Source organism: Arctopsyche grandis, chromosome 12 (genome assembly GCF_051622035.1).
Source record: "Arctopsyche grandis isolate Sample6627 chromosome 12, ASM5162203v2, whole genome shotgun sequence".
In the NCBI taxonomy this organism is placed as follows: Eukaryota; Metazoa; Arthropoda; class Insecta; order Trichoptera; family Hydropsychidae; genus Arctopsyche; species Arctopsyche grandis.
In genome coordinates, this window is record NC_135366.1 from 25,241,797 (window position 1) to 25,256,713 (window position 14,917).

A 14,917-nucleotide genomic window follows, 5' to 3' on the forward strand; every position below is an offset into this window, starting at 1 on the left:
ATCTCGCTGGTCGGGTGAAGTTATGACTTGGGCAACCGGTGAGTTGCCCGGTGTGGTATGCTCCATACAACTGCATGCATTTGATATGGTCGCGCAAAAAAGTCACCCACCCGCAAGCCAATCGGTGTAGCCGGGCTCTTGTTGGAATTTATTGATAACATTATGATTTTGACTTAAAATTATCATTTCAACTGACTGTGGGGTCTCCAAAGACACGATTTATAGAATATTTGAGATTACCAGAAAATTATTTATTTTTTCTAGGCGGATTTGTAGTATTAAAAATCAAACTATAAATGTATGTGCTAAGCTCAAATAAAGTGCATGCCATGAAATGCGAATAATAGTAGTCGGATTATAATTATAATTTATTACCCCCGAGAGTTATCTCGCCATTTTCCCCTGAGAGTAATAATGTGATGAGTCATTGTTTCCAATCAGTTATAATAACGTACATGCATATTCAATTTGCATTCAAATTGAAGAAAAAAACATATCGCGAATTTTAAGACCTGAATTGGTGTGTATAACATGTTTTGGTCTTGAGCGAGGTCGTTGCAATGACATTGAGGAAACTTTAAGGAGGCTACATGATCGCCTATTTTTATCTTGTCGGTGGTGTTTCCTTGAAAGATTTGAGACATTTACTAATAGAGCCATTGGGGGTCGACCGAATGTGCATAATATGACACTAACTGAGTCATTCAGAGTGCATGTGTACAAATATGAGGTATCCATCAGTGTCATCTTCATGTCAACACGGTCGTAAAATATCACGCAAAAATAATGGAAAAGAAGAATTTTGAGACTTGATTCTTGGTCTTTTGAAATACAATGTAAATCACATTGTTGTTCTTATATGCATTTTTCGATAGTTTTAGTAAATTTGTGCACGCACAAACATGTGTATGCACTTGATAATAAATGCGCAAGTGAAAGTAGCAGTAGCAGCCGGGTGTTCGGAACACGTCTGTCTGGTCCAATAGTGACCAAATTTGGGACTTTACTGCATGCTCGAGGTCCTAAGATGCCCAATTTTGGTCTTCTGTGTAAACTATTGGGTTTGTTTTATGGATTGGTCTCGTTTGAATTTGCACGTGGGAAGAGATTAATGTTTCTCATTTTCAATTTAAAATATCGTCCTAGTTTTATGTATTTGGCATGTCGATAAGTGTCCATTAAAAGTTTCTTTTTTATGCATTTATTTTGGGCCTATGCTAGATATACACATTTATGCTTGTATGTATGTATATTAATGAACCTTATCAGTTCAAGGCCCTTTGCTAAAGTAGTTCACTACATACATAGTTTTGACAATTAATACGTCGTTGCTGACAACTAACTACACACCCTGCTGTCAACTTCAATAATGGTTGGAGCTTTCACAAGGTTTATATAGGGTTCCTATTTGTAGATATTGCAATGGCTGAAAGCTGCCAGAAGTTTTGATTAATTTATGTTTTGAAATTCTTCCCACAAGCAAGAGACATATGGTAACATAATTTCATCCTTCTAATGTTTTCATTCTTATGACTAATGGTCGTGACCTTTTTTGAAACAAACTAAACTAAGCAAACTTTCTTCCCTCCAGTGTTCCAGCGCCATCACTCCTTCGCATAGTTTGCGCGCTTTTCCATCAGCACTAGTGACTACAGGTTATAATGAGCTAAGAATAGTGTTACTTCAATGATTACTCCATTTCAATATTGTTCTATTCCTAGCTCGTTCCATAAGTTTGCACCCACTTTTTATATATTCCTCAGTGGTAGTCTGACTTAAAGACCCACTTGGTTGCATTCGGGAATCTGTTCTTAACATCAGCATTGAATTCTTACGATTTATTTTCTGAATCTTCCTTTCTGAAGTACCTACCTATCCCAGTGGCCTCCCCTGGGCAGCGAGAAGAACTAATCCCTCCATCCTGCAAGAACTGAGGGTTGGCGATAGGCCATCATCCATTTGTCTGAGGCGTTGCCGCCAATTCTTTGGATACATCGCCAGGTTAGACCAGGACAGCCTGGAAAAATCGGTAATTATGGGAAGCGTTGAGTCGTTATTCGTTCGGCGGTGCGTTCAACCATGACTTGCCGTGCTGAATGTTGGCCACTGAAGAAAAAATTTGAAAAAAATTTACCTCGTGTCGATAAGAATTTCAGTAACCGATACTAAGTTTCAGTTCGATAGGACTAACGGTGTTAAAAATATCCCCAAAATACACACACACACACATTTTTTTTTCTAGATCATGAAAACGTGATCAGTGATCGATTCTGAGTTCGAATCAGTCAAAATCTCGAATTCGAATTTTCGCATGATCACAAAACTTCATCTATTGTTACTACGTACATATATAAAGTAAATACATGTAGACAACTTATGTACATGTTGCCGAAATGAGGATGCTTAGATGGGTGGGAGGGGTAACCATGCTGGACCTTATAAAATAAATATATTGTACGTGGCAGCTTTAAAATAAAGCCTATCCCCGATAAGCTACAAGAATGTCGTCTCAGGTGGTATGGGCACATTATTATTAACCAGCAGAATATACTAGTTGTTAGCATATAATGCATTGAAAAAAGTGGTCACTGGTTTCTGCTGGCTAGCCTTGGATTTGTGACTTCAGGTCGATCGTTTCCCATCAGAGTTTGGCAATTTATCTGATTTTAAATGAAACGGTTCCAACAAATTTTCAACCTTACCCTTTTCTCGCAAATCTCGAATTTCGCTGAATTGTATAAAATGATGCAAATTTACAAATTAGACCATAAATGTATCTGTGGATGTTAATTGATATGTATTTACTGAATTTCGCTGAATTGTTTAAATTGTGCTGCAAAAAAATACAAATTTTACCAAAGATGCCTCTGAGGGTGTTAATTGATATGTATTTACTTTGTATAATACTAATAATACTTGTATCAAATGTATAATGCTTCTGGCAAGGAAGACGCATTGGGGGTTTCCTGTTAGGTCCTCCTGGTATAGATTAAAAAAAATATGCGCAGACTAACGAGTGCTGGAAAAGGCAAAGCACCGAAGTACCATCTGATACAACTCGGAGCAGACGATCCTGGAGGTGCCTCACTAGGAAAACCCAAATGAAATGTGATAAGGCTAAGAAAAAAGATAGTTCAGTGAAGCAGAAAAAGTGGATGATCCCCAACAAGATGGGAGAAAGGAATGGGGAAAGCGACCGGAAAGCAAAAATATAGCATTAAAGATGTATCTTAGTTACATATGTAGATAGATAGGAAAAATAGTACTGAATACATTCATGCTTTGAGAATAATTCCCCTAGGACCTCATATTACAACTTGGCAGTTCATTATGATGCTGAACACTAGGAATCGCTAATGGAAGAGGTTCCGAACTCTGAATCTTGTCCAATAGAAGTTTGCCTGAAACGATGTGTAGGAGAGTTGTTTAAAAGTAGAGAATGTCTCATAAAATGAATTCTCCTCCCCGTCCCTACCCATGTTTTACTAACCTTCAATAAGTTTCCATGTCTTTGCCAAGTTGCAAGCATTTATCTGCAAATGCACAGATAAATGTAGGACAGCGTCTCTCATTTCGAAGATCTATTTTAAATGGATTCATCGCACGAGATTCAAATCATCATTTTATCTTTCAAATAGCTTTTAAATGAACTTGAAATGTTTTTAAAACATCAATCTCGCGTTTTCAAAACAAACGTTCCGCAGAATCGATTTTTTTGTCGGAAACTTTCCTCGTATCGTATCAAACTGCCTTTAATAGTCTGACTTGTTTGATACGATTTGTTTCGAGCCAAGTACTCACTGGTACAAATTCAATGTTCCAAAAGAATTATTCTTATCAATTTAAAGAAGGGGTAAAGAATAAGCACGCAAACGTCAAATCGAATTCATCATTTCTGACATACTATAATACATTCATAAATATAAAAATTGGCACGAATCGCATTGGAATTGTGTATAATCTGAAATAGCGGAAACTTAACAGGTGTTTGAATTGTAAGCTGTTTTTTTCCCCGCGAAAACAACAAACGATACAATTTTCGTTTCCAGTCAGGGATCGGCAACAATTATCGCTCAAATTGCTTCCAATTATAAATTTGCATTGTCGCTTATTGTGCAAATCGCGCACTTCCTATACAAACTTACTCGCGGCCCAACAATAAACACAGAATCGACAAATTATGCACAATTACTATACGAATGCATACAAACCAGTAAATTAAACTTGACGTCATCGTGGGTAATCTTACACCGGGCACAGTTCTTCGACACTCGTCATCCCGATCGCACGTATCGCAGTTTTGCAACAAGGATCCAAGCGATGCTGTCTCGGTATGGTGTTGTTCAAATCCTATACATGTCTCCGCGCGCGCCTTGTGCCTTCATGCTAGGGATTCGGATATTCGAATATATTTGGCCTTTTTTGGATACTCGAAAAATCGAATATTTTAAATTTTATTCGAATATTATTCGTTATAATTTAACCATATTGTCTTGGTATTAGGAGAGTGGATCGTTTGTTTTTATTTCGACCTAGGGCTTCCAAGCCGGCTTAAACCGAAACCGAAAAACCAGTTTTTGACCATTTTTCAAAAAACCTAAAGCCGGGTTTTTCTCTGAAATCAACCGGCTTTTTTAGGTTTCGGTAAATTAATGTTTCTTTTCCTCAAAACTAACAATTATGAATTTCAAATTTCTATGAAAGATAAAAAAAATGTGTATATCTAAACTCTCTTGGGTATATTTCTTTGAACAACAAAAAAAAAGGTACAGCACTTAGCGGTTTCTTTGAGATTTAATAATGGACGAAGTGAAATTCCCATTTTATTGAAACTACTTTCAATAAAATGGGAAATATTATTGAAAGTAGTTTCAATGACCTACACAAGTCAAGTTATAAAAGTTTAGAAAACATTTTTATCGCAAAATCTTGTACAACAAAAAAAAGTAAGCAAAATTCATGGGAATTTCCGGAAAATAATCGATTTTTTTTTTTCGAAGGAAGCCCGAATTTTGAGACCACATACCTACTTTTTATTGTGGTTTTAAAATGTTTGTAATATGCCGTTTCAAATGAATTCGTGTCCGAAATGTGCAACGGTTTGACAAGCTTTTGGATTTTTAAGCTAAAACAGGTGCGTAAAAATTAACTGAAAGTTTTCGGACACAACGTTGAGGGCACCAAATTCATCTCATAATTGTTCTTAATATTTGTTCCCTATGCCATAATTATAATTTTTTTACGAGGTAAGACATTATTTTTTTAATAATATATTCTTGATAGTAGTTTCTTCAAATCATTTAATTATTTGTGCGTATTTATCATCTGCCATTTTACGGCTGTGATATATAATACAAATTGTATTATTTGTAATAATAATGATTATGAAAATTCATAATGTTTATAAAAAACTATTTTTTTTTGCTTAATATATCTAATATATATAATAAATTTACAATTTTTTTTTTCGATATAAAAATTTAAAACTTACAAAAAATCTTAATTTTATGAAACCGGTGAAAACCGGTCAACTGGCTTTTTATTTGTGAAAAAACCGAAAACCGGCTTTTTCTTTCGGGCGGTTTTTTGGAACCCCTAATTTCGACCCTTCCGAGTTGACGGACTAAGCATTGAAAAATAAAAGCGACTGTTCCGCGGGTATCGCAACAAATCTTCAGTTTTACTTTTAAAAATGTATCTATGCAAAAGAATAAGTCCTTATAATTTATAGCCTAGTGCTTTTAGCAAGAGCTGATTTAAACATCTGTGCCGTCAACAATCGATGTACTACACGATTTTGAACATGTGCAGTTTGCAGATGTTCTACTTTCTGCAAGGTCTAACGAGATGGAAATTTCCATTTTTGTTTTCAACCGTTTATTATGTTCAATCTCAAAACGCCTCCTAACCCCTTGACCATTAACTTGACCCTGGATCCGATAGTGCTGTTCACAATCAGTCTTGTCTAAATTAAGTTCATTCAGTATTGTGCTTGAGATTACGTTGTTGATAAACTTTTTCATTCAGTTTATTTATATATCATTCAATAATAGCATCATATCGGATAAATGAATGTGAGAAATATTTAAACATAAAATTTATAAATTGTAAGCATTATCCTTATTGATATTTATAAGTATAACATTCCTGATTTCTCGATAGTCATTAAACACAGCTATATTTGCAAATTTGCAAAGACATAATTAACAAAACAAAAAGTATTTTCAAACATTCCGGCCATTTAAAAAAAAGAAGTGAGACGTTAAATATGTTGTATAATTCATTATTAACTATTAAGCCTACATCGACCGCAATTGAAAGAGTATTTTCTACAGTGGGATCAATTAAGACGAAACTGCGAACAAATCTAAAATTTGAAACTTTTAATGCACTCCTGTGTTTTTAATTTTTTAATAAATATTGTTCTTATGAATAATATTTCGTTTTGCTCGTTTTTTTTCTTCTGGTTATTTTTTTTCAACATCTAAAATTTTATATAATTTTCAGAATATATTCAATATTCGAAAAATGATTCATTTGACGAATATTTGGAATCCCTACTCCATGCCCGTTTTGTGTCCGATGCGCGAATTGTGTCCTCATTTTGATACAGCTTTAAATTGTGATAGCTATAAGTTGTTGGTTTCATTATTTTCTCCAATATCAGGCTGAATCATAAATACATACAATTCAGTCATGACGTTTATGACTTCGTAATTACATTTAGACTAAATTACTAGTGTGTGTAATTTTGGCTTTATGTCTGGGCGATATGTTAAGGCCATTTGAATTCATCTCCTTATGGCCAAAATATGTCTAATTGGCCCGTACGTAGAGCCAAAATAGCAAATGAGCTGGTATTATCAGTACTGACATCGCTCATAACTAGAGCCCGGAATCTGAAGGGGCTGTTTATTGTTCAAAGATTGTAAATGCATTGTTAAAGGTTTGCCGAACCTTTTTTACAAAGGATTTACAACAATGGAACAATAGGCGGCACGTTTCCGGCCCCTCCAGATTCCGACCTCTACTCATAACTAGACAGCGGATCGTGATTAATGCAATATGCTTTTGGGGCGATATAGCTGTTGTTAACTTAAAAAAAACCTTATTTTTTTGCTCTCAGCAATTGTATTGTTGCAATATTTAGCATTGTTCGAACATGTGTTGTTATTTGGCATTGCTAAAGGGCGGATAGAGAGCGTGCTTTTTCCAGGAATCACGGCGTTTTGGGTCTATTCACAAAGCCAGAGTGCAATAAAAAAAGGTTCGGCGAACCTTTAACAAAGGTTCATCATAAAAATGAACAATGCACAACGAACAATAAACAAAGAACGGCACGCTTCCGGTCCTACCTCTAGTCATTGCCCTAACGGCCGTTCGCCCTATACTAATAACTAAACTAACTAACTAACTAAACATCGGATAGACACAGTGCTTTTTCCAGGAATTGGGGTGGTTTAGCTCTATTTACAAAGCTAGAGTCTATGGGTCCGTTATTTTCAAGACGGCACCTTGGTTATCCGGCCCTTACTCATAACTAGGGATCGGGGCAGAAGGTTTTGCTATTTTGTTTACTTCGTAGGAAAACTATTTTTTTTGCTCTTGATTTGAACACTGTTAGAACGGTGCATTCTTATTTGCCATTGCCCTGATGACCATCCCATATCTACTCATAACTTTTAACGTACATATGTGTTATCAACGCCGTTTATTAAGCAATTAAGTAATCATGCTTCACTTTAGAAGCAGTTTGTGTTGGGTTTTATGTGATATAAAAAATAAAGTTGCACTGGTAGTTTTTGGAGAACTTTTTCATATATTATGTATTTAAAATGTAACACGAATGTGAGTAAATATTTTGACCTCGTGAATGACGTTTCATTCATCTGTTGTTGATTGGAGCTGACCCCGGATAATCGAAGTTCGTTTTTGTCGTTTGCTATCTTGTACTTCCAAAAACTCCATTTGTGTCGCTGTAATTGCGATCAATTTAAATTCTGTCAATCGAATGCCGATGATTGACGTGCGTTCACATCGTCTGTTCACCTTTTAATTAAAAGTTGTTGTGTGCGATTCGACCATACACCGTTCTGAGTGCGATCAATCTGTTTATCGCGTTAGAATAGACTCGTTGACTTACATATATATGTACATATTGCATGCGAGGCGTAAATTAAATTTGAGCACCCGCCGTACATAGTAGCTTGTAAAGTTTTGTAAATTTATATTGATATTGTGTGTGGTCGACACATAGTGCCAGCTAGTGAAATTGCGCGTGATGGGACCTATGAAATAAAATGAGGTAGGTGTAAAAAGTCTATTCATACTAGCACAGCACAAATCGGTAACTGTACGTAAACAAATCGGTAGCTGTAAGAAAAGTATTCTTTGGTACATTCTATATTAATTTTAATTTTTAAATGCTTTTTATTATTACGAAATTATGTTCACAATACATCTTATATCTATTTTAATAGCTACTGATCTACTGATCATTTTCTATTTTACAATTTAATTTAATTTGGTTAGTAATCACAGTATTATATTATTCTAATGTTAATCTACAGCATAATAGGAAAAAGAGCTCAAAAACCTATTTACAATCCTAGTACATTCTATATGGACATTTTCATATGTTCCGTAATATGTACGTGGCGTAGACATAACAGCAGTAGCTGACACAATATATTCATATTATATAGCAATACATGTCACCGTTGCGTATGAAGCAAAACCGATTTTCTTTGGCCGTGACGTCATATTAGCGAGTGCACTCGCACTGACGAAAGTGCGCATGCGTATATGATTATTTTCGGAAACTTGTGATAATATTGACTCGACGATGCGACGCAAGCAATATTGAGCCGTATTGTCGCGTTCTGTATTGTAAAGGATGTTTTTTTAAAGGTTTGTTTTTCAAATTGGCAATACTTTTTTCAGCGAAAGCCAATCTGGCAACGGACAGCTGATTTGTGCTTAGTTTGGTTTGGCATTTCACCATGAATGGACTTATTATTTTGAAAATCGTGGTTCAGTCCGCGAAACTTACCGTGCGGCTACGTCTATTTTACAGTCGTTAATTTGTCCTCCTAGATAAGTGCGATTTAACACTTTTTGACTATTTTCTGTGGGGATATGTGAAGTCGCTAGTCTATGCCGATAAAACAGAGACGATGGATGACTTAGAAGCCTTCGCCGCGTTATTGCCGATATACGGCCCTAGCTGCTCGAAGAAGTGGTTGAAAATTGGACTTCCAGATTGCGCTTTAATCGAATCAGCTGCAGTGCCCATATGCACGGTATATTTAAACACTAATTACGTAAGACTATCTTCCAATAATGCCAATGCCATTGCCATTACCAAGATTTTTAATGTATTTTATTTTATTTTATTTCATAGAACATGAAAACTTGCCTTTACAGCTCGATCCAAAGCGACGAGTACACTTACACAGATACAATGCAATCAATATATACATACATAAGCATTTTATACAACGCGAATTCATACAAACATCCACAGTGACATCTATGGGGAAATATTTGCAGTATTTTATAATCAAATTGGCGAATTAATAACAATAATAATATCTTAATAACTTGAGATTAGCAAGAGAGATAGGAAGGAGATGCCAATTGATGAAAATCATAAAAAAAATTGGCAAACCAGCAGCGGGACTCTAACCCTTGACTATTCTGATCGAAAGCATAATATGCTAACATTTCATTCCATTTTAAAGTCCTAAACACCTCTATATATATATGTAGGCCGATTTCGTCTTGCTTTCAGGCATAACTTGTCTGAACGTGCGCTGCTGTATAGTATGAATATAAGTAGTATTTTCCGTGCACTGCTGTTACCTTGCAATGCTAGACAGTATGAATAGACAGTTGCTAGTGGAAACTGGTAACCATTTAGGAAAAAGATTAAATGATTTAGTCACCCAATTTTGTACTGCATGTGTTTGAATTTATAATATCCACCGGAAAGCAACACAGTGTGTCACTTTACGTTTGGAATTTGAAGTTCAAAATAAAATTTCAACATTGATGACTAGCAATAGCAATTGAACATTTTTTAATAAATATGTGCATGTCAACTAATTGCTTCGTTGACATTCGTTTATTCTCTACTTATTTGTGGTAGGTTCTGGAATTTGGGGATCAAAGATCTATTTGTTATTTCAATTTCGCACACTCAGTTTGATAGAGGCTCTTATGTAAAGAGCCCAGTCTTTTGTTGACAGACAGCGAAGCAAGCAACATGTTGCCGGTTTAGAACTGGTAATAACTCTCCGATTTGGTATGTTTACATTTTGATCGTTTTTGTCTTCGGATTCGAGATGCATTTTGCATTCGACCGGTTTTGATGTTAAGCAGGCTCAAGACAGGCCATTACTTACATATTTGCTTTATTTTTTATGTTGCAATGCAAAGAATGCAGATGTATCATATTCGACCATACTCATTCATCGGCAACTTTTTTTAGCTAAGACAAAATGGCAATGTGCTGAAGTAAGCAATGTATGTACATACGTGCTACTGGGTCAGCATTGCGCAATATTTTAGTAGGCCTTACAATTTGGCTCACGACCACACATCGAGTACAATAAATATTGGATTTTACGTGACGTCACGCGCCTTGTTATTGTTGGGTTTTTTTTCTATAGAATTGGTATTGTCTCCTATCGCGTGATTGTTCTTTGTAAAGTGGCGTATTTTAATGGAAGCGTTGATTATTTGCTTTGACGATTCGGTAGGGCTTTGTAGCAGTTGTCTGGTGCGAGGTCGTCGCGATGAAACTAGGCCTGCTTTAAGAGATGTCATCTCAAAGAACTCATTTCAAAAACTGCTGATATATTGTAACGAAAGATCATATTCAATGCAAAGCCCGAATATGAACGAAAACGTGTGGACTTAAATCATCAGTTGATTTAAGACATACAACCGCCGTAGTGTCGCTGTATATTAGGGCGCAGACGGATAGTTTTGCACATGTAAAAAACCGCTAGCACGCCTGATATATGCCAGGCCAAAACCCAACCCATAGTGTTTTCGGTGATATATTTTCCTTGTATTGACATATGTTTAACAGTGATCGATAACGGTGATTCCATTATTTAAAGAAATGTAGAAGAAATTTGGGCGAATGAACAATGACATAATACACGCTCGTCCACAGCTGGAGCCTACCTAAGAATGCTGTTCCGTACTATTATGTGTGCCTGCGTCTTTACTCATACTCTTCAGCTACAAACTGAACATGTCATTGAAAATGAATTTTAGGACTGATAAGTTTACCATAAGTTTTCTGATATGTCTACTCTAAGAGCAGTTCAACCTCATTGTACTAAAAACGATTTACAATATGATTGTGGCCTAAGATTTGGTCTTGTAAATATTTGAAATATCGCGTGATTATCTATCTGGTCTCAAGGAAAAAAGATCTCTGGTTTGTTTGAAGCAAATTTCAAGTTTTTTATCCAAGATAGTTACTTTTTTTATTTTTTATTTATAGTTGGAAAGACGACATAGCCGATGCACCCAATTTTATATTTTCCCATGATGCTATTTTCGGGTTGCCCGTGAGTGTGATCTATGTTACTAAACTTGTACGTATATAAATTTATAGATTTACATTTTTGAAATCATATTCAAATGGGTAGGATGGTTTTTGCCAATTTCATGAGGAACCGTTTCAACATTGAAATCAGAAAAATTGACAAATTCTGATACGAAACGACAGATTTAAATTCACAAATATCGAATTTTGACCAGCAGCACTAGATAAATACTTGGAAGAAATTCTTTCCAATTGAGCTGTGACAAAGATTACTAACCTTTTGTAAAAGTGAGTCCACTTTTAGTCGATAAATCAATTTTGCCAATCATAGCAGATAGATGTCCCTCGTTTGATCTTTTGTACGAAGATTAGAGCAAACCTTTAAACAAGCCTAGTTCAATTCCTCACTTATTTCTAATGCCTTTTTTCTTGCACTCAATTTAAAACACTCGGCGAGCACGTGCGCTCCCATCCCAAAACGTTTTCTTTCCAAAATTAAAAACTAAAATTGGCAAAATTTTGATAAGAAACGATAGATTTAAATCCATTTTGACCAGCAGCACTAGAGAAATACTCGGAAGAAATTCTTTCCAATTGAGCTGTGACAAAGATTAATACTAACCTTTTGTAAAAAGTGAGTCCACTTTTAGTCGGTAAATCAATGTTTGCTTATAGATGTCCCTCATTTGATCTTCTGTAGTAGGAATGGAGCAAACTTTAACACACCTGGTTCAATTCCTCACTTATTTATATTCCTTTTTTTCTAGCACTCGATTTAAAACACTTGGCGAGCACATGCGCTCACATCCCAAGACTTTTTCTTCACATCTGAACACTACATAGCTGCAATCTTCGATAGCACTCCAAAACTCTTCAACCAGTTTACTATGAATGAACCGAAAAACTTCTTTTGGGCCAGTTTGATTCAATTCACTGATTTTCCTTACTTTTTTTTTGTGTGTGTGTGTTTGTGTGTAACACATTCGTCCAGACGTCGTCGACCATGAAGCCACTCGGAAGGTTGAGACGATGGAATCTCCGCGAAATCGCATAAACTCGTATGGCATACTTCTTTTTTACCAGTCAAGAGTCGCGTCCGGATCTCGAACAATGCAACAAAACCGCAACGAGACAGTCGACGGCGGATAAAAAAAAGTCCCCGGACATCCCATCCATCTCGGCCTGCAGTTCGGATCGGGTCCCCCCTGGAGGAAGGAAGACGAGGGCGCATTCCTCGTCCGAGACACCAGGGATGTGGGTCGTACACTATTTTAACGTGAAACCGACTATATTTAGCCGCTCTCCTACGCCCGCTCTTTTTCCGTTCGCACACTTGCTGGAAAGCACACCGGCCATGTCTCCATTCGGTGCAAGATGTGTTCCATCATCTGCCGCTGGTAGAAACGACGTTCTGATGATGATATAAGTGTGCTCGGTGAATTCCTTCGTTCGTCATTTTTTTCTTCTTAATTGTGAGATTTTGCGCTTGGTGCCGCTTCCTACATATATGGCGCTCGTTGTGTGCATTTCTTTTAAAAATAGACTTTGATTTTGGTGGCTATTTATACATTTTTTAAACTGTTTCTGTTTTGAAGAGTCTTTAATGTTCTGCTTTAAAATAGCTTTTGCCGTATTTGGCTACATTTTCTGTATTGAATTGTGTTGTTTTTCGTAATACGTCCGCCTTGGCACGTATCCAGCCACTTTTATACCTAGTGGTTGGATGTAATGTGCTTGCGGCTCGTTTGTCAAATTTTCATTCAACTTTCGAATTGATAGTATACACACGTTGAATCGAACCTTTCCAAAAATATCAATTTCGTATTTTAAAATAAAATTTTGGCAACCTGGTGGCAGCTCGACATTGCTGCCGCCAGTTTGCTTTAATTCGCTTAAAAAAACTCTATTAACATTTCAATTATTTTTTTGTTTCAGATCTATTTCTGAGGAATATTACACTTTTCAATGGATCGCAATCTCACAATAGTGCAGGTAATGAATCTTTCAAATGTATACTACGTATGTTATGAAGTTAATGGTTCGTTGAGTATTGCGGAAAAAGCGATCTCGCGCACGTCACTAAAATCTCGATCACGGAACATCTGGCACCCAAAAACTCCATCAATATATCGTACTAACGAGAAATCGATGGCCAAATGTTTCGTGATCGAGATTTTAGTGACGTGTGCGAGACTGTCTTTTGCGGAATAATCCGTTTACCGAAATTAATTACACTGAGCAACAAAAAATAACGTTTATTTTACTTACCGGAGCGGAAACTAATCAATCTTTACTAAGTTTGACCCACTGAATTCGAATATGAAAATGATTTTTGCAGGTTTCCTCTCGTTTGTGAAAAAATAGCGTTTAAAATAATGCACAATTTTTACAGATTTTTGTCTACAAGATCCAAAAGCGAGTATTGGAATCATTAGTCATGTTTTTTTCTTTTGATTGTGACTTTTTATTGCTTTAAAAAACGTATAGTTAATTATCTAGCGAATTTTTAAAGTTTTGAATTTTTTTAAAAGAATTTAAAAGAATTTTTTTCTCGAGTTATCGTGGATTTATTGGGCTAGTTTTATATCTCACTGCGTTTATTAGGGTTGGTTTTCTATCTCAATATATTTTATCTGAACGTACTATTCGAGCGGTAAATGATTTTAAATTAGAATATAAAATGTTCTAGGCTGAAGTGAGCGTGAGCAAGTGAGATCTAATGATGATCTTCCTTCTTCATCTCGCTCTTACAACATGCAATCGGCACCGCAATATTAGATTTTGGGTTAACCCTTTGAATGCTGACCAACGCCGATCGGCGTTTTGCCAACAAGACCATGGGCCTGAAAAACGCCGATAGGCGTTGTATTTTGGGCATGTACAAAGTAAACAAGAGTACTATAAGAGCATTGAAATACAAAACTTCATCTATTGTTACTATGTACATAGATAAAGTAAAAATGCATTGAACATGGGTCGTATAATCCATGTCAATGTTTATAAAGACTGGTTTACGCCGGAATTTCTGAATTTATAACCATAGCAGAATTTCTCGATGAGTATTTTAGATTGTGATAGCTTGGAATTTAGATTGTGAGCATTACATTTTAACAACAATGAAGAAGATGGAACTAGTTTTGGAAAAATACATTCATTAATAGACTTCTTTTGTTTATTTTATACTGTTGCAAGATATATTAGATACACCTTTACAAAATTCGAAATCCTCTGCGGTAGTTATCTAGTGTAGTGATCTAGGGTTTGTTTAGATTAGCTACAATTTTTTATACTTACTTTCTATTGGATTTTTAAATAATTCTAGTTAGAAATTTTGGTGAAATTTTCAGCATG

At 35.8% G+C, this 14,917-nt stretch overlaps 2 protein-coding genes across 3 annotated transcripts in view; both read left to right on the plus strand.

Moving 5' to 3' along the window:
* The window catches only part of AspRS (aspartyl-tRNA synthetase), a 122,661-nt gene that overhangs the window by 99,788 nt on the left and 7,956 nt on the right, over positions 1–14,917 (plus strand). The window lies entirely within an intron of this gene.
* The window catches only part of foi (solute carrier family 39 fear-of-intimacy), a 36,376-nt gene that overhangs the window by 11,751 nt on the left and 9,708 nt on the right, over positions 1–14,917 (plus strand). The window contains exons 1-2 of one of the 2 annotated variants that reach the window (XM_077442044.1): positions 7,950–8,305; positions 13,502–13,558. The gene's annotated coding sequence lies outside the window, so the exon portion shown is untranslated. Of the gene's footprint in view, positions 1–7,949; positions 8,306–13,501; positions 13,559–14,917 lie in introns of those variants that run through there. The other variant, XM_077442043.1, reaches the window with a different exon arrangement.